The sequence below is a fragment of the Vicia villosa genome, unplaced genomic scaffold, assembly GCF_029867415.1.
Source record: "Vicia villosa cultivar HV-30 ecotype Madison, WI unplaced genomic scaffold, Vvil1.0 ctg.000434F_1_1, whole genome shotgun sequence".
NCBI classification, from domain to species: Eukaryota; Viridiplantae; Streptophyta; class Magnoliopsida; order Fabales; family Fabaceae; genus Vicia; species Vicia villosa.
This window is the reverse complement of record NW_026705206.1, coordinates 188,046-213,284: the sequence shown is the minus strand read 5'-3', so window position 1 is coordinate 213,284 and position 25,239 is coordinate 188,046. Positions and strand designations below refer to the sequence as shown.

Here is a 25,239-nt window from a genome sequence, read left to right as displayed (position 1 = left end):
ACAATGAACTGTTAGTAATAACCGAATCACTACTTCTAATTGATTACAAACAGAACTTCTTATAAAAAAAAACTAATCCAATCTCATTTCAGAAGATACTCATACATAAGGTCTTCTCATCTTCTCATTCTGGGCATAAATCCATACTGATATTCTTCAGAATGAACTTAAACCTATCTTCAGCAAGGGGTTTTGTAAAGATACCAGCCCATTGATGGTCTGTATCCACAAAGTTTAAAGATATAACACCCTTCTGAACATAGTCCCTTATGAAATGATGTTTAATCTCAATATGTTTAGCTTTTGAATGTAAGATAGGATTCTTAGATAAACATATAGCAGAAGTATTATCATAGAAAATAGGAATGTTACTCTCATATATCTGATAATCTTCTAGCTGACTTCTCATCCAGAGCATTTGTGTGCTACAACCAGCAGCAGCAACATATTCTGCTTCTGTTGTCGAGAGGGCAATAGTAGCTTGCTTCTTGCTGTACCATGAGATCAGATGACTTCCAAGAAATTGACAACTTCCAGAAGTGCTCTTCCTTTCTATTCTATCTCCAGCATAGTCAGCATCACAGAATCCTACTAAGTTGTAATCTTTGGATCTTCTGTAAACTAAACCAACATTAGTAGTACCTTTCAGATACCTCAGAATTCTCTTAACCGCAGTTAAATGAGATTCTCTCGGATCTGATTGGAATCTAGCACACAAACAAACACTGAAGAGAATGTCAGGTCTAGAAGCAGTTAGGTATAGAAGAGATCCAATCATACCTCTGTACAACTTCTGATCTACCTTCTTACTTACCTCATCCTTACCTAGGACACATGTTGGATGCATAGGAGTTTTGGCTTCTTTACTGTCAGAAAGATTAAACTTCTTCAGAAGTTCTTTCACATACTTCGTTTGATAAACATAGGTTCCATCAGAAGTTTGGTTGATTTGAATCCCAAGGAAATACTTGAGTTCTCCCATCATGCTCATTTCAAATTCAGCCTGCATAGACTCAGCAAACTCCTTTCCAAGTGTAGCATTAGATGTTCCAAAGATGATATCATCAACATATATTTGACATATTAAAATATCCTTTTTAAAGGTTTTACAAAAGAGAGTAGTGTCCACTTTTCCTCTAGTGAAACCATTTTCCAGAAGGAAAGAACTTAAACGTTCATACCAAGCTCTAGGAGCTTGCTTCAATCCGTATAATGATTTCTTTAATTTAAAAACATGATTTGGAGACTTGGAGTCTTCAAAACCAGGAGGTTGATGGACATAAACTTCTTCATCTATATAACCATTTAAGAAGGCACTCTTGACATCCATCTGATAAAGAGTGATGTTATGTTGAGTGGCAAAAGAAATTAATAGACGAATAGATTCTAACCTGGCCACTGGTGCAAAGGTTTCTGTGTAGTCAATTCCTTCTTGCTGACTATAACCTTGAGCAACCAGTATGGCTTTGTTTCTTACCACTTCTCCCTTCTCGCTTAGCTTGTTTCTGAATACCCACTTAGTGCCGATGATGTTAAATCCTTTTGGTCTAGGAACCAAGTCCCATACATCATTCCTTGTGAACTGATTGAGTTCTTCTTGCATGGCAATTATCCAGTCTGGATCTTCTAGAGCTTGATCAACAGAAGTTGGCTCGATCAAAGAAACAAGATCTAATTGACATTCTGCGTTGTTCTTAAGGAATGCCCTTGTACTGATGGGATCATCTTTCTTCCCAAGGATCACATCTTCTGAATGAGCTGAAGCAAGTCTAGGTGATCTTCTGACTGTTGGCTCTTCAGAAATCCTGAGATTCTCTAAAGATGCAGCAACTTGATCTTCTGATCCATTGTTTCTAAGACTATCAGCTTCTGCAGCTTTGCTTCTTGGTTCTACTGCTTCTGATATATCAATATCAAAATCTGCAAAATTCTCAAACTGCTTTGGTTTTTCAAGACCAAGCTTATCATCAAACCTGATATTGATTGATTCTTCTACAATCAATGTTTCAGTATTGTATACTCTATAGCCTTTAGAGCGTTCAGAATATCCAAGAAGGAAATACTTTTGTGCTTTAGAATCAAACTTACCAAGATGATCTTTAGTATTCAGAATAAAACATACACATCCAAAAGGATGGAAATATGAAATGTTGGGCTTTCTGTTCTTCCACAATTCATAAGGAGTCTTATTTAGAATAGGTCTGATAGAGATTATATTTTGAATGTAACACGCAGTGTTTATTGCTTCTGCCTAGAAATGCTTAGCCATATTGGTTTCATTGATCATGGTTCTGGCCATTTCTTGTAGAGTCCTATTCTTTCGCTCTACAACTCCATTTTGCTGTGGAGTTCTAGGACAAGAGAAATCATGGGCAATACCATTTTCTTTGAAGAACTCCTCAAAGAATCTGTTCTCAAATTCGCCACCATGATCACTTCTGACCTTTATGATTTTGCACTCTTTCTCAGATTGGATCTGAGTGCAGAATTCAAAGAACACTGAATGAGACTCATCCTTGTGTTTTAAGAACTTTACCCATGTCCAGCGGCTATAATCATCAACGATGACTAATCCATATTTCTTCCCTCTGACAGATGCTGTTTTGACTGGGCCAAATAGATCAATGTGCAAGAGTTCTAACGGCCTTGAGGAAGAAACAACATTCTTAGACTTGAATGCAGGTCTGGAGAACTTGCCCTTCTGACATGCTTCACAAAGAGCATCTGATTTGTATTTCAGATTTGGGAGTCCTCTGACCAGATTTAGTTTGTTAATCTGAGAAATCTTTCTCAAACTAGCATGTCCTAATCTTCTGTGCCAGACCCATTGCTCTTCAAAAACAGACATAAGACAAGTCACCTTCTGCTTCTCAAGATCAGAAAGATCAATCTTATAAATGTTGTTCTTTCTCTTGCCTGTAAATAGGATTGAGTCATCCTTTTGACTTACAGCCTTGCAAGACTTTTGATTGAAGATTATATCATAACCATTGTCACTTAACTGACTTATGGACAATAAGTTATGCGTCAATCCTTCTATAAGAAGTACATTAGTTATGGAAGGAGAGTTACCAAGACTTATGGTTCCAGAGCCAATGATTTTGCCCTTCTGATCTCTTCCAAACTTGACTTCTCCACCTGGTTTAAGCACCAGGTCTTGGAATGTAGACCTTCTTCCCGTCATGTGTCGCGAGCACCCAGAGTCCAGGTACCATGACATTTTGCTTTTTGTCCTCTTTGCCGCCAAGGATATCTCCAACAGAAATTATCTTCTCCTTAGGTACCCACAATTTCTTGGGTCCTTTCTTGTTAGTTCTCCTCAAGTTCTGATTGAACTTGGGTTTAGCAAAATATTTAACAGGAGGAACATCATGATATTCTTTAGGTTTGTCAGCATGATATTTCTTAGGATGTGTCACATGCTTCTTGGTGTGAACAGTGTTAAACTTCTGTGCATGTGAAGTGAGCCTAATATCATGAGCATGGCCATATTTGAACTGATCATACAATGGCTTGTATATGATCTTCAGATCATCAATAGGTTCAAATTTATGTGAGGAATCACCCTCATAGCCAAAGCCAAACCTTCTGTTTCCAGAAACACCATATATCATAGAAGCAAGATGACTTCTGCCAATACTTCTAGATAAGAACTTTCTGTTTCAGAATCTGTTTCAGAAGGAGATCCACTATCTTTGGGTAGATTTAAAACTTTTTCCTTCAGTTCAGAATTTTCCAATTCCAGCTTCTTAGTTTCAAATTCAAACTGCTTCTTCAGCTTTTTGTATTTGATACTAAGATGAGCAATGAGTTCCAGAAGTTCTGTTAAACTGGAAACTAACTCTTCTCTAGATAGTTCAGAAAATACCTCTTCAGAATCTGATTCTGATGTAGATTCTGATCCATCATCTTCTGTAGCCATCAGCGCGAAGTTGGCTTGTTCTCCTTCAGAGTCTGATTCTGATTCTGATTCAGAATCATCCCATGTTGCCATAAGACCTTTCTTCTTATGAAACTTCTTCTTGGGATTCTCCTTCTGAAGTTTTGGACACTCGTTCTTGTAATGTCCAGGCTCATTGCACTCATAGCAGACAGCCTTCTTCTTGTCAGATCTTCTGTCACCAGAAGATTCTCCATGTTCAAATTTCTTTGAGCTTCTGAAGCTTCTGAACTTCCTTTGCTTGCTCTTCCAGAGTTGGTTTACCCTTCTGGAGATCATGGACAGTTCATCTTCTTCTTCAGATTCTGATTCTTCAGGATCTTCTTCTCTAGCCTGAAAAGCGTTAGTGCATTTTTTAACATTAGATTTTAATGCAATAGACTTACCTTTCTTCTGAGGCTCGTTTACATCCAGCTCTATCTCATGGCTTCTCAAGGCACTGATGAGCTCTTCCAATGAAACTTCATTCAGATTCTTGGCAATTTTAAATGCAGTCACCATTGGACCCCATCTTCTGGGTAAGCTTCTAATGATCTTCTTTACATGATCAGCCTTGGTGTAGCCTTTATCCAGAACTCTCAGTCCAGCAGTTAGAGTTTGAAATCTTGAGAACATCTTCTCAATATCTTCATCATCCTCCATCTTGAAGGCTTCATATTTCTGGATTAGAGCAAGAGCTTTAGTCTCCTTGACTTGAGCATTTCCCTCATGGGTCATTTTTAATGACTCATATATATCATGGGCAGTTTCCCTGTTAGATATCTTCTCATACTTAGCATGAGAGATAGCATTCAGCAAAACAGTCCTACATTTATGATGATTCTTGAAAAGCTTCTTCTGATCATCATCCATTTCTTGCCTTGTAAGCCTTACGCCACTAGCTTTCACTGGATGTTTGTAACCATCCATCAGAAGATCCCATAGTTCACCATCTAGACCAAGAAAGTAACTTTCCAGTTTATCTTTCCAGTATTCAAAATTTTCACCATCAAATACTGGTGGTCTAGTATAACCATTGTTACCATTGTATTGCTCAGCAGAGCCAGATGTAGATGCAGTTGGATTTGTTTAAACTTCACTAGCCATCTTTTACTGAAGCGTTTTTCTCTTCCTGAATCTTTTCTAAACACGGTTAAGTGCTTGCACCTTAGAACCGGCGCTGTGATGCCAATTGAAGGATAGAAAAACACTTAGAAAGGGGGGGTTTGAATAAGTGTAGTTTAAAAACTTGAATGATAAAAACAATTTGCACAGTTATTTTTATCCTGGTTCGTTGTTAACTAAACTACTCCAGTCCACCCCCACGGAGTGATTTACCTCACTTGAGGATTTAATCCACTAATCGCAACAGATTACAATGGTTTTCTACTTAGCCCACGACTAAGTCTTCTAGAGTATCCTGATCACAACCTGATCACTCTAGGAACAAATGCTTAGACACAAGCTAAGACTTTCTTAGAGTATCCTGACCACCACGTGATCACTCTAATTACAACTGCTTAGACACAAGCTAAGACTTCCTAGAGTATCCTGATCAACTCTTGATCACTCTAGTTACTTACAAATTAATGTAATCAATTCTAAGAGTATTACAAATGCTTCTAAAAAGCTATAATCACAACAGTGATATTTCTCTTAACGTTTAAGCTTAATCTCACTAAAATATTATAACAGCAATGTAGTGAGCTTTGATGAAGATGAAGTTTCTGAGCTTTGATTTGAACAGCGTTTCACCAAGTTAATATTCACAGAAATCGTCAAGATCTCGTAACCTTGCTTTTCATCAGAACTTCATATTTATAGGCACTTGAGAAGATGACCGTTGGGAGCATTTAATGCTTTGCGTATTCCGTACAGCATTGCATTTAATGTTTCACGCTTTTGTCAACTACCTCGAGCCTTGTTCACGCTGTGTCTACTGACGTTGCCTTTAATAGCTTCCAACATTCCTTTTGTCAGTCAGCGTAGCCTGCCACCTGTACTTTCTTCTGATCTGATGTTTGTGAAGACAACGTTTGAATATCATCAGAGTCAAACAGCTTGGTGCATAGCATCTTCTTGTCTTCTGACCTTGAAGTGCTTCTGAGCGTGATACCATGAGAACTTCAGTGCTTCTGCTTCTAAACTCAAGTTCTTCTGATGCTTTCATAGACCCATGTTCTGATTCTACCTTGACCATCTTCTGATGTCTTGCCAGACCATGTTCTGATGTTGCATGCTGAACCTTCTGAGACGAAGCTTCTGAGCGCTGATTTGTGCATACTCTTTATATATTTCCTGAAAGGGAAATTGCAATGTGTTAGAGTACCACATTATCTCATACAAAATTCATATCCTTGTTATCATCAAAACTAAGAATATTGATTAGAACAAAAATTGTTCTAACAATAGCCTCCTCTTGGGCTTACAATGCAAGGACCCTCTGATAGCCTCCTCTTGGGCTTCGTACAAGGACCCACGGGCTTCTTATAAGCATCCCCAATATCCAAATCAAATACCCTAGGAGATTAGACATTTATCATCTCTATGATAGGAGTATCTCATCTATATCATCACAAACAATCAATCAATCAAATTTCTCTTTTGCCACAAGGCTGGCTAATCAATCAAATCTTTTGCCACCAGGCTGGCTGATTAATCAAAGTTTTTGCCACAAGGCTGGCTTCGTCGAAACTTTTGCCACAAGGCTGGCTGATTAATCAAAACTTTTTGTCACAAGGCTGGCTTCATTGAAAGTTTTTGCCACAAGGCTGGCTAATCAAACTTGTTTTTGCCACAAGGCTAGCTAAACAAAAAAAACATCTTTATCATTCTAAGCGCCATAAGTGGCACAGCCCAGGGCTTATAATGAAAAGATTTCAAACAAAATCAAACAGATGTATGTGATGATATAGATTAGATACATCGAACATTTAGATGACATTTGTCTCTTATCCTTTGCTTCCATTAGCATAAGTGGGAACTACGATTGCTCTGACTTTCTCAACATCCCTTTGAGAATACGTAGGCACAAGGTCGTATCCTTGGCGATCAAAACTTCTCCCTCAAACCACTCAAACCTTAGCACCCTTAGACCCCGAGCTACAGATGCTCTGATTCCCTCTAAGGGATATGTATGCAAAGGATCGCGATGATCTTTGCGAGCATAATCAAACAAACACCTTAGGTCCCACCTATCTCACAACAGAACCTCCTCAATAGCATAGAATGAAACAAACATAACAAAGAAGCCTATAGAGTACTATAGATACGTTGGGTGCTAATACCTTCCCTTCGTATAACCAACCCTCTTACCCAAGATCTCTCCCCCACTTTTAAGGTTATTGCAGCTTTTTTTCCTTTTCCTACTTTGGAAACAATAAAAAGTTTGGTCGTGACAAAAACAAAGAAAAATCATTTTCTTGAGCACTCGAGCCCAAAGAAGGCATCAGGTGTCTCATCCCACAAACGATGATTTTTCCCCGCGACACTCCCTGAAAGTTGATCTTTCCTGGTCTGATCATGAATTTGTGCAAGAAGGCTAGAGTGCAGATTCCTTCTGAGGGTCTTATGTCAATTGATACTTTTATTGATGATATTTTTATTGAGCGTTACTGTTTATCCAGGTTGACTGCTGTTCTTGTTGCTGCTGCTCGCCCTGCTCGCCGCCGTAGTGATCTTGATAGAGAGGAGAACTTGGCATTTCATATGGCGCATCAGAGAGCATTCATGTTTTTGCATGACTCTATGTCTCAGTTGAGGTTGCAGATGATGGAGCCCAATGTGGCTCATCCGTGGAGTTCTCGCCAAGACTTGGTAGATTATGCTAATTGGTCTGAGGTCAGTCCATTTCCTGAGGAGGAGGAAGTTGGCGAGGATGAGAATATGGAAGAAAATCTCCAGGATGATGATGAGTAGTCTTATGGTTGATGCTTAGTATTATTATTAGTATGTTTAGTGCTAGTTTTTTTTTATTTTGACTTAGCTTTGTTATGTTTTGTTCCATCCTTTTAAAGGATGAGGTATTTTGGATCTTAGGCATTACTATGCCTTTTGGATATTTTGAAACCTTTTGGTGTTTGTTTTTAATTTATTAAGTTTTTAGTTTAATTGCTTTATATGTCTATATACTTATGCAATTGTGTTTTAAATTTTTGTTGTCCTTGTGAAAGTGCTTCCTTGATGAAGAAAGTTTTTTACAACCAATTGGGGCGGTGATGATATAATGTGAAATTAGTACGTGCAAGGTACATTTTTACCGTTTCTTTAATATACCATGAATTAGATGCTTTTAATTGTACACATTAGATGTCACATTTTCTTTAACAAAAATAGTTCAATAATGAATCATTGTAGTACTAAAATTAGTGTGAGGAGCCTTTCCATTGTATATATATATATATATATATATATATATATATATATATATATTATTTTGTGGATACCAACAATGTGCGTTTAACTCGTGTTTATTATGTTTAATCTTGTGTTTTTTATTTAATTGTGTAAAGCATAAAAGTGATCAAAGCGTTTTGTTTAGCATTACGAGTATAACTTCTCTACCAAATATAACCTACCCGGTGAGTGTGAGTATTTGCTAACCACTTTGAGCCGTTTTGCCAAGATTCAATCGGTATCATTTCCTTGTTTATAATTGCCGATTTTTGATCTGAATCTTGATGACTTTCTTTTAACCTTGAAGAGTACCAGGAAACGTGGTTAGGATTGATTCCTTTTCGCCTTAGAATAGGGAGCATTCGTGATTATATGGTGGTAATATTCAAGTTGGGGAGAATAAAAAAATTGGTTGTATTGATGTGGAGAAGAAAATAAGTGATTGCTCAGGAGAGAAAAAGAAAAAGAAAAAGAAAAAGAGCCATGTATATAGCTAGTTTCCTTTAATTGAAAAAGGATGAACTCTTGAGCAATAAAATTGTGTGATAGGTTGATAAGGATTTGTGGATGTAATTGTGATTTGAATGCTCTCTTAGGTATTGACCCTTTCGTTTCAATGGCTTTGAGAAATGACACTTCCTTGTTAACCAAGCCAAGCTACAACCCTAAAGTCTTTGTGATTCTTGCTTTTACGCTTTTTATATAAATGTTGTGTAGATGAATGCATAATTAATTCTGGATGTTGGCGACATTGTTGTGTGAGTGTTAGGATCCTCAATTTTGTCTCTTACTAGAGAAGTGTGTAGGTTGTGATTCAATCTTGAACTTATTTTGCTTTAGGAACTGTTTACATCAAATGTGTATTTAGTATTAGTATCTCAATCATGGTGTTATTTTAGCAAGGGTACGATGTTACTTGTGTGCTTATGGAATTTGAATCACCCATTTGTTCTTGTCCAAGTTTGTGATCTCATGGTTGTTTTTTGTTTGTTGTTTTTGTGTTTGTTTTTGTTTGAGGACAAACAAAGGTTTAAGTTGGGGAGAGTTGTTAGTTACCAAATTGTGTTAATATCTTGGATAATTTTTAGTAATTTTCAAGTCTTTTTGTGATTAATAATAGTATTTTATTATCATTTTATATATTTATATTCTTATATTTATATTATTGTCAAATAGTGCTTATCTTTGCAATTTGTGTTGGATTTTATAGTTTTTGCTAGATCAATGGAAGCTTGGGCCATGGAAAATGAATGGAAGATATTCCAAGACCAAAAACCAAGGATTGCTGGAAAAAGGTACCGCGCTAAGCGGGGTATAGGCGCGCTAAGCGCAGTTTTGAAGAAAAGAAGGAAGTTCTGGCAGAAACTTCCGCGCTAAGCCCGGTATGGAGCCCACTTAGCGTGGTTGGGCGGTTTAACCATTTTGGGATAGCGCGCTTAGCCGGCTGCACCGCGCTAAGCGCGGTCTGCGTAATTCAGTTTGGTTGTTTAAGGGCCAGAAGTGTTATTTGGAGGGTGACATATAATCCTAAGACCTAAAAGAGCATATTCTACTGTAGCAAGTGAAGAATTGGAGATTCGAAGCTTTGATCGTCGATTAATCGCCGTAGATGCTTGTTGATCTTCATCCTTTCCTTCTTGAGCAAGCTACCATTTTCATGGATAGCTAATTCTCTTTTGTATCAAGATAAGATGTAATCTTCCTAGCCTTTTGTATGTATTTCCTGTGAATATATTGTGTATGAACAAGTGATGATCAATATAGATGGTTTAGTTTAATTATTAAAGCTTTTCTATGGTATAAGTGTTTGAGACATCAATGTTTGTATCTAGACCTAACTTTATCATCTATCAAACTATAAGTTGCAGACATGGATTTAGAGTTTGATGTTTACTTAGTATCGGTTTTAAAACGTTATTTGTATTGTTTAAACGGTGGAGAAATCGTCGGTTAAACAATATGGTAAATCTAACTATATCATTGCGGACACGGACGATATAGACGTCGATACGTAATTATATTGATCGTTAACAAGTTCATATACATATATTTGTAGGAAGACATACAGATTTAGGTCGATGAAATCGAATCTTGATACATTTTCTTTAACTTAGAACTTTCATTAATTTACTCTTTGCTACTAATATTGTTGAATGATCTTTTGCAAACCCAAAACTAAAGTAGCATTAACTCAAGACAAAATAGGCTATAGAACGGCGGTGATATCGCAATAATCCCTGTGGATACGATATAAACGAAAAGTACACCACAATACTCTTTCAACAAAGAGTTACACTCCGCCTTTTGGCCTGAGGGATCCATGTAATTCTTATGCTTCGCAAGCATCAACATCTCCGTGAATGTTCAGTGGTTACTGTCATCCACATGTCGAGTCTAGTCGTTACTAGTCTTGTTTTGGTTATTTTCCCGCATGCTGCGGGCATAATAGAGTGCGAATGAGGGTGGGCATTCAACCTATCTCATTTTTCAATCATTTGAAATCCATACTTGGTGTGTGGCAATTCGAATGATTGCCACTTTTGAAGAGTTATACCCCGCCTGTTGGCCTGTGGGATTCATGTAATTCTTATGCTTCGCAAGCATCAATTGTTTCTTGAAAGCCCAGTATTTACTGGCATCCCCTGATTGATTCTAGTTGTCACTAGCCTTTCTTTCAGTCAAGCCCAATGGTTATTGGCATCTCCTTCAAAGCCCAATGTTTATTGGCATCGCCTTTAAATTCAGTGTTCATAAGCATCCCCAATAAGAGTCTAGTCGTTACTAGTCTTCTTCACTCAATTCCAATGATTATTGGCATACCTTTTCAGATCTAGAGTCACCCTACGGCTGTGTCTCTTTTGAAGTCTAACTAAGGTTAGCAAATTAGGATCGGATTCCCCTTCGGCTGGTTTCCTCCTTGTCCCTTCGGTTGTGTCTCTTTTTGAAGTCTAACTGAGGTTAGCAATTAGGATCGGATTCCCCTTCGGCTGGTTTCATCCTTTGTTGAGTCACCCTTCGGCTATGTCTCTTTTTGAAGTCTAACTAAGGTTAGAAAATTAGGATCGGATTCCCCTTCGGTTGGTTTCATCCTTGTTGAGTCACCCTTCGGTTGTGTCTATGTTTGAAGTCTAACTGAGGTTAGCAAAATAGGATCGGATTCCCCTTCGGCTGGTTCCCTCCTTGTTGAGTCACCCTTCGGCTGTGTCTCTTTTTGAAGTCTAACTAAGGTTAGCAAATTAGGATCGGATTCCCCTTCGGCTGGTTTCATCCTTGTTGAGTCACCATTCGGCTGTGTCTCTTTTTGAAGTCTAACTAAGGTTAGCAGTTTGGTGGATTCCCCTTCAGCTGGTTTCCTCCTTGTTGAGTCACCCTTCGGCTGTGTCTCTTTTTGAAGTCTAACTAAGGTTAGCAAATTAGGATCGGATTCCCCATCGGCTGGTTTCATCCTTGTTGAGTCACCCTTCGGCTGTGTCTCTTTTTGAAGTCTAACTAAGGTTAGCAAATTAGGATCGGATTCCCCTTCGGCTGGTTTCCTCCTTGTTGAGTCACCCTTCGGCTGTGTCTCTTTTTGAAGTCTAACTAAGGTTAGCAAATTAAGATCGGATTCCCCTTCGGGTGGTTTCATCCTTGTTGAGTCACCCTTCGGTTGTGTCTCTTTTGGAAGTCTAACTAAGGTTAGCAAATTAGGATCGGATTCCCCTTCGGCTGGTTTCATCCTTGTTGAGTCACCCTTCGGCTGTGTCTCTTTTGGAAGTCTAACTAAGGTTAACAAATTAGGATCGGATTCCCCTTCGGCTGGTTTCATCCTTGTTGAGTCACCCTACGGCTGTGTCTCTCTTTGAAGTCTAACTAAGGTTAGCAATTTGGTAGATTCCCCTGCGGCTGGTTTCTTCCTTTTAGAGTCGTCCCACGGCTGTGTCTCTTTTTGAAGTCTAACTAAGGTTAGCAGTTTGGTAGATTCCCCTACGGCTGGTTTCTTCCTTTTGGAGTCGTCCTACGGCTACGTCTCTTTTTGAAGTCTAACTAAGGTTAGCAGTTTGGTAGATTCCCCTTCGGCTGGTTTCTTCCTTTTTGAGTCATCCTACGGCTACGTCTCTTTTGTTCAAAGTCTAACTAAGGTTAGCAATCTGTTTAAGATCCACCTTCGGCTGATATCCTTTGTTAATACTCAACACTCTTTGTTGTACCATATGTCGCGGGCGAAAAACCGTTTTGTTCCTCTTTTTTGTGGGATGAGACACCTGATGCCTTCTTTGGGCTCGAGTGCTCAAAAAATGATTTTTCTTTTGTACCGACCAAACTTTTTATTATTTCCAAAGGAGGAAAAGGAAAAAAGCTGCAATAACCTAAAAAGTGGGGGGAGATCTTGGGTAAGAGGGTTGGTTATACGAAGGGAAGGTATTAGCACCCAACGTATCTATAGTACTCTATAGGTTTCTTTTCTTTGTTTTTCATTCCATGTTATTGAGAGGTTCTTGTGAAATAGGTGGGACCTAAGGTGTTTGTTTGATTATGCTCGCAAAGATCATCGCGATCCTCTGCATACATATGCCTTAGAGGGAATCAGAGCATCTGTAGCTCGGGGTCTACGGGTGCTAAGGTTTGAATGTTTTTTTTTGTTTTGTTTTGCTCGCCAAGGATCGACCTTGTGCCTACGTATTCTCAAAAGGATGTTGAGAAAGTCAGAGCAATCGTAGTTCCCACTTATGCTAGTGGAAGCAAAGGAAAATAGACAAATGTCGTCTAAATGCTAGATGTATCTAATCTATATCATCACATACATCTGTTTGTTTTGTTTGAAAATCTTTTCATTATAAGCCCGGGGCCATGCCACTTAGGGTGCTTAGAATGATAAAGATGTTTTTGTTTGTTTAACCAGCCTTGTGGCAAAAGTTTCAATGAAGTCAGCCTTGTGACAAAAACTTTGATTAATCAGCCAGCCTTGTGGCAAAAGTTTCAATGAAGTTAGCCTTGTGACAAAAACTTTGATTAATCATCCAGTACGGTGGTAAAACAGTTTGATTGATTAGCCAGCCTTGTGGCAAAAAGTTTGATTGATTGATTGTGATGATATATAAGAGATACTCCTAGCATAGAGATGAAAAATGTCTAATCTCCTAGGGTATTTGATTTGGATATTGGGGATGCTTATAAGAAGCCCGTGGGTCCTTGTACGAAGCCCAAGAGGAGGCTATCCGAGGGTCCTTGCATTGTAAGCCCAAGAGGAGGCTATGGGAGGGACAATCCAGGGTCCTTGCATTGTAAGCCCAAGAGGAGGCTATGGGAGGGTCACTCGTTTGTACAAAGCCCAAGGGGAGGCATGGTATAGTTGGTTTGAGCTCTTAGAGCGATTTCACCGGGAAACCATACTCTATGTCCTAACCTAAACTAGTGGAGATTCTTTGCACGAAGCCCAATAGGAGACTATGGGGAACCTAGTGTTGTACTAAGTTGAACAAGCATATAACACAATCACAAGTATGAACAAGTACGAACAAATATGAACAAGTACATGAACAGATATGAACAGTTATACATATATGACAAAGTGTGTGTATATAATGGAGTTTATGAAGGAAATATACCTGTAAGCATGATCCATTTGTATACACGGGGGCTCGGGACTTATACTCGAGGAGAGGTCCACTTGAGTTTATTCAAAGCTATGTAAACAGGTATTTACAAAGGGGGCTTGGGACTTATACCTACATGGAGGCCCGTGGTATATTTTTGGGAAGATTTAAAGAAAACCTTCATTTTTGGTTTGTTATTCAAAGTTAAAAACAAATTGATTGAGATATGTACAAAAGGCGTACAATGAAATACCTAATTTCATGTACTGGAATGGGTATGTACAAAAGGGCTTGGGACTTATACCTACATGGAGGCCCATGGTATATTTACAAAAACATGGTTGATTATTTATTTACAGACGCGTTGTTTGAAAAACTGTTTGAAAGTTTGTTTTGAAAGAAGTTTATTGTTTTGAAAAAAACTGTACAAAAAGAAAAGAAATGGGACTTACACTCTCTAATATTCGAGAGGCCCCTGTTTTATTTTCATAAAACAGGGTGGATGGTTTGAAAGTGAATTGATTACTGTTGTGAAAACAGTTGATTGAGTTTTAGGCTTACCTCGAAGAATGAGAAAATTGGATTTCTGAGTTTGAGGTGTTACCGTGATCCTCAAGTGGTATGCTTGGAATAATTTAGGATTTAAACAAATGTTAAGCATCCTCACCAGCAGAAAAGAATAGTCGGATAAGCTTACAGCTTTCAGCATTCCATGATCATCCAGTAATTGTTTATGGACTCCTAAAGCAAATAGAAGACCAAAACAAACAGACAAAACAGAGAACAATAGAGAAATAATCTCGAAGTCTCGGATGAAGTTAGAAAATTCAAGTAAAATGTGCAACTGTAACCAATTAGAAATTTAAATGATTAACTACACAAAATAAAAGAAAATATCAAATTCAAAGTAAAAAATTAATTCTAAAAGAAGATATTTTTTTTGTAGTTTTTTTCATGAAAAGAGAAAATAATTAGAAACACAAATTTAAATATGCATCTAATATATATATTTTTTTTGTTGTTTTTTTTTTAATAAGGATTAGAAAAGAAAAATAAATCCTATATTAAAATAAAATACTAAATCTCATGAAAATATTTATAGAAAAGATTAAAAGAGAATTAGTTAAAAAAAACTTAATTGAATGGGCCAGGGGGTTTTAAACTGAAAAGGGAGGTGCAGCCCAAATTAATTTAAGGAACTGAAATAAAATAAAAAACATTGGGGCCGGACCGGGTCGGGTCAGTGTGACCCGGATCCGCCCCATCTCCTAAAACACACACGGGTTGGAAAACCCTAAACACAATTGAGAAAAGAGGCAACGCTCCTTCTCAATTTTTCTCTGAATTTCCTCTATCTTTCTTACGCTAACAGTAACAATGGAGGAACAAAACTCTTCCTCTTGCTCTCAATTCCCTTCACCGAACAATCAACAACACAAATCCCTCTCTCCATTTCTTTCTCCCACTCGTCATCTCTCTCTCGTTCTCCGACGAAACGAAAACAACCGCAACACTCTCTCTCTCGGAGCAACAACACAACTCGGCTTCTTTGCGGTAACAACAACAAAACGATGCTCTTTCACTGGGTTTCTCTCGGCGGCCATGAAGGAACAAAAGCTCTCATACAAAAAATAACAACTCCAAGCATAATCAGTAAGCAATTTCAAATTCGTTTTCAACTTTCGTGACGCAGCAACGAATTTAATTTCCCTCTGTTTTTCTGGCTATTTTGTTTTAACAGGTAACTAAAATTACAGTAATAATAGTATGGAGAGTAAGAGTGGAATCGAGTTACCTACGGCAAGGAGGATTTTGCCGGTATGTTATTGATTCTTGATGCTTCTGAATTATTGTCTGAACCGTAAATTATGATGGTGGTGCTGAACCGGTTGCGAATTGTTATTGTGTTGATGTGATTCTGAATTTTTGTTTTTGCAAATTGTTGCTGTGTTGCAGCTTCACCACAATTTGTTGCTGGAAGCGTCGGTGTTGAAATTGCAGGTGATGTGTGTATGAGGTGTAGACACGGGGCTGCAACGTTGAAGGTATGCTTCAATTCTCTTTTTGTCTTTCTGGAAATTCGTGTGGTGTTTGATGAAGAACACCCTCGAATTGTTGTTGATTGTTGTAGAACAACTTTGAACTTCTTGCTAACAACTTTGATTTGTTGTTGTAGGCTCCCTTTGATGAAGGTGATGCCTCTTTTTTTTGAAATTGCTTAGGACTTGAAGATGGATTTCAAGTAGGAACTCTCCACACCAAGGTATGAAGAATTTATTCTTCACTCCCTTTGTAACTAGAAACTCTTACTTTTCAAGTGGTTTTCTTTGGTTTTGAAGAATTTCTCCTTCTTACCAAGAAACTTTAAAACTATGAGAAGAGGGAGAAGTGAGAAAGCAAGTAGTTTAGTTGCTTTGGTGTGTCTTGCTTCAAAGAGAAACACTTCTATTTATAGGCCAAATTTAGGGATGTGTTAGGAATTAGGAAACTTGATTGGAATGTTATGGTCATTGCAAGAATAAGAATATATTCTTCATCATTGCAAGAATAAGAATATATTCTTCATCATTGCAAGATAAGAATAAGAATAAGAATATTCTTATACAAAGATATTTTTCATGATATAAGCCATGTGTGTAAATTTTTATGTCATTTTATGATATCTCTAAGTTGCATAATTTTATGACATAAAAATCTCTCTTTGACATTCTTTGACTTTTGCTAATTTCACCCCCTTTTTGTTTTCTTTTTTTCATGTCACATGAGAACTCTTGAAGAAAGAATGAAGAAATTTGAACTTGAAGAATGAAGACTTTGAAGAATGAAGAATTCAAGAAAGTCTTTGAAGTTTTTTTTCTTTTTTCTTGTAATTCATTCCAACTTGAAAATGTATGAACTTTGTATTCTTGAAATGATGTAATTCTTGAACTTTAGATAAAGTTCCTTTTGTAATCCATGTGTAACTTAGAACTTGTTTTATGTAAAAGAATTCCATTTGGAAATATTCTTTTAGAATCTTGAATGAAATTGTATGGAACTTGAATATTTCTTGAATGAATTTCAAATGCAATTTTCTATGTCTTGAATCAATTCTTGAATTCCTTTGAATGATTCTTTGAAGAATGTTCTTGCACCAATGGACTTTTAATTCTTGAATTTATGGTTTTAGAACCATACTTGAAGCAATTCTTTCAACAAATTGACTAAAAGATATTTCTTGCAATTTTCATGAATTGTTTCAAACTTGTATCATCTTTCAAATAATCCATAAGAAACAATTTTCTTTACCATGACGAATCCATAGGCCAAAATCTTGAAATAGATTCCAATCAAAACTCTTGAATCACACAAATGGATATGACACACTTTATTTGAAGATGATTGAAACCTTTGATTGACTTCCTGGGGATTTTTTAGGGTTTCCCAAATGTAATCCCTGATTTCAGTCCCTGATAGTTCAAAAACCCTAATCTGATGATTTGAGATTTCACTGTTGATCAATCTTTGTGTAGGAGATGTTCTGAGTCAATGGATTAGGTCAAAATAATGCACTTGAGGTCTTGATATCATGTCCCAAGCCATTAGGTCAAATTCTGAGCAAAAGTCAGGAGTGTGCTGTCTTCAGTCAAAACCCTAATTTGGTTGATTCAGAGCCTTTGAGCTTGTTGAAATGAATCTCTGAGGACCAAATATTGATTGTTGATGAAGATGATTCATTTGAGATGAAGGGAGAACAAAACCCTAAATGATTGTTACTTGTACTGATGAGTGATTTCCTGATTAAATCCTGCTGAGTCACGAGTAGCAAACACAAGCTATGCAATTTGTTAGAGATGCAAATAATGCATATGCAATGATATGAGGTGGTATCTTAGGTCAAAAATTGGGGTATGACAGATGCCCCTATTTAAGTTTCTTCAACCTGAGACATGAAGATTGAAAATCTTCGTTTTGATAGGGTGGAAGAGACTTAAATATCAGAAGACGCAAATTTTGGACCTAAGATACCAAAATTGCGAATGATGCAAGGATATCTTTACCGAGGGTATATCAAGAACTGACTCCGCTGGGGAAAAGAGATTGGGAAGGATGTCTCAATCCGTTTTAGGAAGAGAATCCGTTTTGTCTTTTCGGGAAAGCAAGTGTATGCTTCACCGGGGAATGATAGCTTTGTAAGAAAAGCTTACCTATCGACATTATCGACTATCAACATGGGGATAGACTTGTTTAATAATGCGATGGTGAGGGTATGAAACTGCATTACCGACTATCAGCATGGTGACAGACTTGACATGGTAAAAAGAGTTTCAAAGGTTCGGTTAATATTACTGACTATCAGCCTTGTGATAGACATGTTTAATAATATAACCAGAGCAAAAGGTTACCGACTACCAACCTTGTGATAGTGGTTCTGAAGACATGATCAATTATCAGCCGAGTGATAAAATGATCCTGGAGACTTTGCTAGGGAAATTACTGGTTATTCAGCCTTGTGAACAGTAATAAGGCCCTGATCGTCAAATGGTCTTCATGATTGATTTCCTTGAGAGGAAAGTTTTTTGAAAGAAACATAAACTGCTCAGATGATGAAGCTATTGTTTATGGTCTGTTTTTTCACGACTCTATTTGAGGAATTGGAATTTGAATTTTTGGTAAAGACAAAGTTCTAACCATGAATGAATTGGAAAGAAACAGTCAAACAAGACTTTGTACCCAATGAGGAATGAACTCAAAATGGGATTTTCTCCTTCGTTTTGGGAGGAGAAACTAAAGCAACCTTCTTCCACGAGGAATGATCTTAGTGGGGAACTGGAGAAAGAAGATGTTCTTTCTGCTTATGGGTGACAACCTACTTGAGAGATGACACGCCCATACTTGTTTCTTTTTCTTTTCTTTTTTTCTTTTTTTTGGGATAGATATATCCTAAACAAGCGATTATTGGAAAAATGCAAGAATGCATAAATGATGCAAATATGTATGAATGATGAATGTCATGAATGTCGCATGCATGCTAACAATACTGACAGACAGAGGAGTATATACTGGAGAAGGACCGACGTCGCAATACAACCAGATACTCGGCAAATGTTCTTCAACACGGTGTAGATAACACAGGTGATGAATGGTGTTGCATGTTTTAAACTTCTCTGGGGAAGATAAACATCTTTTCTCATTGAGATGGAAGAACCTCCTCACTGGAGATTGGCATCTTCGTCACTAGGGATAAAAGGCCTTCTTCACTGGGGATAGAAGAGCTTCTTCACTGGGATAGAAGAGCTTCTTTACCTCGAGGGATAATTGCTTCAAGAATTCTTTTCTGGGACAAGAATACCGTTGTCTCAACAATTTTTCAGGGAGAATCCTTTTGTTCATGACTATGGAGATGACTGCTGATGTTCCTTCCGTTGTTCACAACTCAAAGGAAAATTTCGCTTTTATTTTGAAAAAGAAAAGTGAAGTAAATTCATTTAAAACTTATTTTTTTCTTTTTTTGTTTCAAAAGCGAATAACACAATTAAAGCGTCATTTTGCAAGCTGAAAGAAATTAAAGATTGCAAACAAATGGGCACAAGGCTCAAATTTATTTAATAGGATGGTAATCAGCTAAAGGCGTGATTCCATAGAGTATTTACAAAAGTTGGAAATGGTAATTATGCGGAAAAGGCTACATTGAAAGCAATAACCACTATTCCCTTAACAACTTTGAGTTCCAACTGTGCTTGTCGCTTCAAGTTGACAATGATTTGATTGAAGATCCTCTGACGAAGTACAGACTCTTCAGGTGACGAAGTACAGACTGACGCAGTTACTTTGTCATAAATCCCTAATTTTTGCCTAGATTGCCCTTTCAGGTTTTCAATCTACCAGGATGAATTTTTTCTGTTTATTGTCTCTAATTTTTGCCTGGACCGCCCTTTCAGGTTTTCAGTCCACCGAGACGCTCATTTTTGCCTAAGTCGCCCTTTGCGGGTTTTCGACTTACCGAGCTGTTCTTTTGTATTTTTTTAGACAAAGTATTTCTTGACTGCATCAGCATTCACAGGATGTGGGAGTTCATCACCATCCATGGTTGTAAGAATCATGGCGCCGCCAGAAAATGTTCTTTTGACAACATACGGGCCTTCGTAATTAGGAGACCATTTGCCCCTAGAATCTGGTTGAAAAGACAAGATCTTTTTAAGCACGAGGTCGCCTTCTTGAAATTCACGAGGTCGAACCTTTTTGTTGAAGGCTTGTTTCATTCTTGCTTGGTATAACTGTCCATGGCATAGAGCAGTCATACGTTTCTCTTCGATTAAGTTCAACTGATCGTATCTGCTTTGACACCATTCAGCCTCTGATAACTTAGTCTCCATGAGGACTCTCATTGATGGGATTTCAACTTCTACGGGGAGCACAGCTTCCATGCCGTATACTAGAGAAAAGGGAGTTGCCCCTGTTGAAGTACGCACTGAAGTACGGTACCCATGTAAAGCAAATGGCAGCATTTCATGCCAGTCTTTGTAAGTGACGACCATTTTCTGGACAATCTTCTTAATGTTCTTGTTAGCGGCTTCAACGGCGCCGTTCATTTTTGGTCTGTAAGGAGAAGAGTTATGATGCTCAATCTTGAATTCCTCACACAATTCTTTCATCATCTTGTTGTTCAAGTTTGAACCATTATCAGTAATGATCTTGCTGGGAATACCATATCGGCAAATGATGTTATTCTTGATAAACCTCACAACCACTTGTCTTGTAACATTGGCGTAAGATGCTGCTTCGACCCATTTGGTGAAGTAATCAATGGCTACCAAGATGAAACGATGACCGTTTGAAGCTTTCGGCTCGATCATTCCAATCATATCAATACCCCACATGGAGAAAGGCCATGGAGATGAGAGAACGTTGAGTAGAGTCGGTGGCACATGGATCTTATCTGCGTAGATCTGGCACTTGTGACATCTCTTCACGTGTTTATAACAATCAGATTCCATTGTCAACCAATAGTATCCTGCTCTTAACATTTTCTTGGACATTGCATGCCCGTTTGAATGAGTTCCAAAGGACCCTTCATGCACTTCATGCATTAACATGTCTGCTTCGTGTCTATCCACGCATCTGAGCAAAACCATGTCGAAATTTCTTTTGTATAGCACATCTCCGTTCAGGAAGAAACTGCCAGAAAGTCTCCTTAGAGTTTTCTTATCTTTGTTTGATGCCCCAAGTGGGTACTCTTGAGTTTGAAGGAAGCATTTGATGTCGTGGAACCACGATTTATCATCGATGACTGCTTCAGTTGCAAACACATAGGCGGGCCTTTCAAGGCGCGTGATTCTGACTTTAGGCACATCATTCCAGTGACTGACTTTGAACATGGAAGATAGAGTAGCCAAGGCGTCTGCCATTCGATTCTGATCTCGAGGTATATGATGCAATTCAACCTTGTTGAAGAAAGTCAACAGACGTCTTGCATAATCTCTGTAAGGAATCAAGCCAGGGTGGTAAGTTTCCCACTTGTCTTTGATTTGGTTGATCACAAGGGCTGAATCTCCATATATGTCGAGGATCTTGATCCTTAAGTCAATGGCTTCTTCGAGACCCATGATACAAGCTTCATATTCTGCGATGTTGTTGGTGCAATCAAATAGCAATCTGGCGGAGAATGGGATATGAGTACCCTTGGGAGTGATGATGATTGCCCCAATTCCATTTCCAAAAGCGTTTACTGCTCCATCAAAAATTAGGCCCCATCTTGATCCAGGCTCAGGACCTTCTTCAGGTAACGGTTCGTCACAATCTTTCATCTTCAAGTACAAGACATCTTCATCAGGAAAGTCAAACTTGAGAGATTGATAATCATTAATTGGTTGATGCGCCAAATGATCGGCGAGAATGCTTCCTTTGACCGCTTTTTGAGCACGGTACTCGATGTCATATTCGGATAACAGCATTTGCCATCGGGCAATCCTTCCTGTTAAGGCAGGCTTTTCAAAGACATACTTGATCGGATCCATTTTGGAGATTAACCAAGTAGTATTGTTGATCATGTATTGGCGGAGACGTTTTGAAGCCCAAGCCAAAGCACAACATGTTTTTTCGAGCATAGAGTAACGAGACTCACAATCTGTGAATTTCTTACTCAGGTAATAGATGGCATGCTCCTTCTTACCGGTTTCATCTTGCTGTCCAAGCATACAACCCATGGATTCTTCTAACACAGTAAGGTACATGATTAATGGTTTTCCTTCAACTGGAGGAATCAATATTGGTGGTTCTAACAGGTACTCTTTGATACTGTCAAACGCTTTCTGGCAATCTTCAGTCCATACAACCCCTTGATCTTTGCGGAGAAGCTTGAAAATTGGCCCACAAGTAGCAGTCATTTGAGAGATGAATCTGGAGATGTAGTTCAATCGTCCGAGAAATCCTCTTACTTGCTTTTCAGTCTTTGGTGCAGGCATCTCTTGAATAGCTCTGACTTTGTCGGGATCTACTTCAATACCTCTTTGGCTGACAATGAAACCCAAGAGTTTTCCAGATCTAACCCCAAAAGTACATTTGTTAGGATTCAAGCGAAGCTGATATTTCCTTAGTCGTTGAAACAACTTCAAAAGGTATTCAATATGTTCTTCTTCTGTGCTGGACTTGGCTATCATGTCGTCCACATAAACTTCAATTTCTTTATGCATCATGTCATGAAAGAGAGTAGTCATTGCCCTTTGGTAAGTTGCGCCTGCATTTTTTAATCCAAACGGCATCACTTTGTAGCAAAAGGTACCCCATGAGGTGATGAAAGATGTCTTCTCCATGTCTTCAGGAGCCATCTTGATCTGATTATAACCGGAGAACCCGTCCATGAAGGAAAAGACGTTGAACTTAGCGGTGTTATCAACCAACATGTCAATATGTGGTAACGGAAAGTCATCTTTTGGACTGGCTTTGTTCAAGTCACGGTAGTCAACACACATTCTGACTTTGCCATCTTTCTTTGGAACTGGCACTATGTTAGCCAACCATTGAGGATACTCAGAGGTGACAAGAAAACCTGCGTCGAGTTGCTTTTGAACTTCCACTTTGATCTTGTTAGCCATATCAGGGTGAGTCCTTCGTAATTTCTGCTTAACTGGCGGACATTCTGGCTTCAATGGCAAGTAATGCTGAACAATATTGGTATCCAACCCAGGCATGTCTTGGTAGGACCAGGCAAACACGTCAACATATTCTTTGAGAAGGTCTGTCAACTTACTCTTGACATCAGCATCAAGCAGCGATCCAATGGTTACTTCTTTTTTGTCTTCTTCAGAACCCAAGTTGATCTTTTCTAGTGGCTCTTTGTGAGGCAGAATGGCTCTTTCCTCGTGCTTAAGTAATCGAGAGATCTCGTCCGGGATCTCCTCTTCTTCCTCTTCTTCGGCTTCGAACACAGGAAACTCAAAGTTGGGAGAGGGCATAGGGTTATTGCATTCAATGGGTTTATCAATAGTAAATCTGCACATGTGATTTATATCTATTTCAGAAAATTTATGAATGCAAGAGTGTATGCAGATTTTTTTGAAAAAGTTTTTTTTTTATTTTATTTTGGTTTTTTAGGATTACCATTTCCTGAAAAAAAAAAAAGCAAAAATAAAACATATAATGTAGGGAATTCAAAATGACACTTTATTTATGATTCATTTTTGAAACAAGGCCCTAAACACAAACTCATTTGTCTTGGGCAGGACAAAGAGGGAAACCTTTAAAAACAAAGCCCTATACACAAAGTTATTTGGGCGGAACATTTAAAAGCAAAGCCCTATAAAACATCTCTCTGCTTTGGGCAAGGCAGGAGGTCAAAATAACAGCGAGGTGATTACTTTGAGCGGCGAACAACATTCGGAACGTCGACAGCCTTCCAGTAGCAACGAACTCCTCTGTGTATTATGTATTCAGGAAAATTATCCCCAGAGTTGTCTTCAGTATTGACATTGACCGCTGGTCGAGCAGGATTTGAAGGTCCTGGTTTGTCAACCTTGTTCTTTGTAGAGTTGAAACGGTCTTCTTCTACTTCTTGGAGAGCATAAGAGGAATCACAATCTTCAGAATTTTCAGGATGTATTTCCCAGTCTTCAGGATGAAGGGACTCATTGTCTGCGACACTTTCTGAGTCAGCTGCGGGATCATCTTCCCCTTCATCTTCAAAAATGGCATTTATGTGATAATAACCATCTTCAGGATTATGAACCTTGGCAGATGCATTGAAGTTGAAATCTTCAGTAATTTCAGGCTGCTGAGAAAATTGACAGGGCTGATAAGCCTCTTCTGGTTGACTATCATATTCAAAGGAATCTCCCCATCCAGTTGGTTGGATATCCTCAATCGCAATCTTGTAACTTTCAGGTGCAGTATATTTCACCATATAATCAAATTTCCCACTTGGTTGTCCCAAGGTGTCCCAGATTTCTGCAGGAACAGGCTCAGTTTCTTTGCCTTTGGGTTTCTCTGACGGAGGATATGGTTCTTCCTGAGATATATATCCCGAGTCATTGAGATAACATTTCCATTCTTCTTCAGGATCAGGTAGACCTTCTTCAATGCATTCTTCGATAAGGACATTGACCTCTTGAGGAATTGGATTGAGGAACCCTCCACTAATGAATGTTTCTTTGATCGGACGAAGGGTTTCATCCTTCTTGGTGCAGTTTGAGAACGTTGGTGAACATTCGAGACCTGCTCTAGTTTCATTCTTGGTAGGGATCACAACTTGCCCCCAGCCAGTGGTAGTTCCATCTCTCACTACTTTTACTGCTTCTTTGTATGAAGAGATCGATGCTTTCTTTTTGGAAGATTCGTCTTCTAAAGAGAGACCTTGGAACGGAGTTCCTTCCACATCATCAGCACTGATGAAAGAGAAATTGGACAAATGGCTCACCATCAAGGCTTGTTCTCCACTTATTGTTACCAATTTTCCATTTGTTACAAATTTTAACTTTTGGTGGAGCGTAGAAGTTACTGCCCCTGCTTCATGGATCCATGGTCGTCCTAACAGACAGCTATAAGCAGCTTGAATGTCCATGACCTGGAAGATGATTTGAAATGTATGTGGACCAATGGTCATGGGAAGGTTGACTTCGCCGATAACAGATTTTCGCGATCCATCAAATGCTTTGACTACTACACCACTGAACTTCATAGGCATTCCTTGGTAAGACAAGCGAGCAAGAGTCGTCTTTGGCATCACATTCAAGGAAGATCCGGTGTCTACCAATACATTGGACAAAGAGTCTGACTGACAGTTCATAGAAATGTGCAAAGCAAGATTGTGATTTCTGCCCTCCTCGGGGAGTTCTTCATCACAGAAGCTTAAATTGTTGCAAGCTGTTATGTTCGCTA

The 25,239-nt window shown here is 38.4% G+C and overlaps 1 long non-coding RNA gene across 1 annotated transcript; it reads left to right on the top strand.

The window, feature by feature from the left end:
• Nucleotides 1-15,418: 15,418 nt before the first annotated feature.
• LOC131628214 (uncharacterized) lies at nt 15,419-16,932 on the top strand. Its single transcript, XR_009291698.1, has 4 exons — nt 15,419-15,540; nt 15,629-15,705; nt 15,844-15,932; nt 16,064-16,932. It is a non-coding gene; the product is annotated as an uncharacterized LOC131628214 (long non-coding RNA).
• The last annotated feature ends 8,307 nt before the right edge of the window (nt 16,933-25,239 follow it).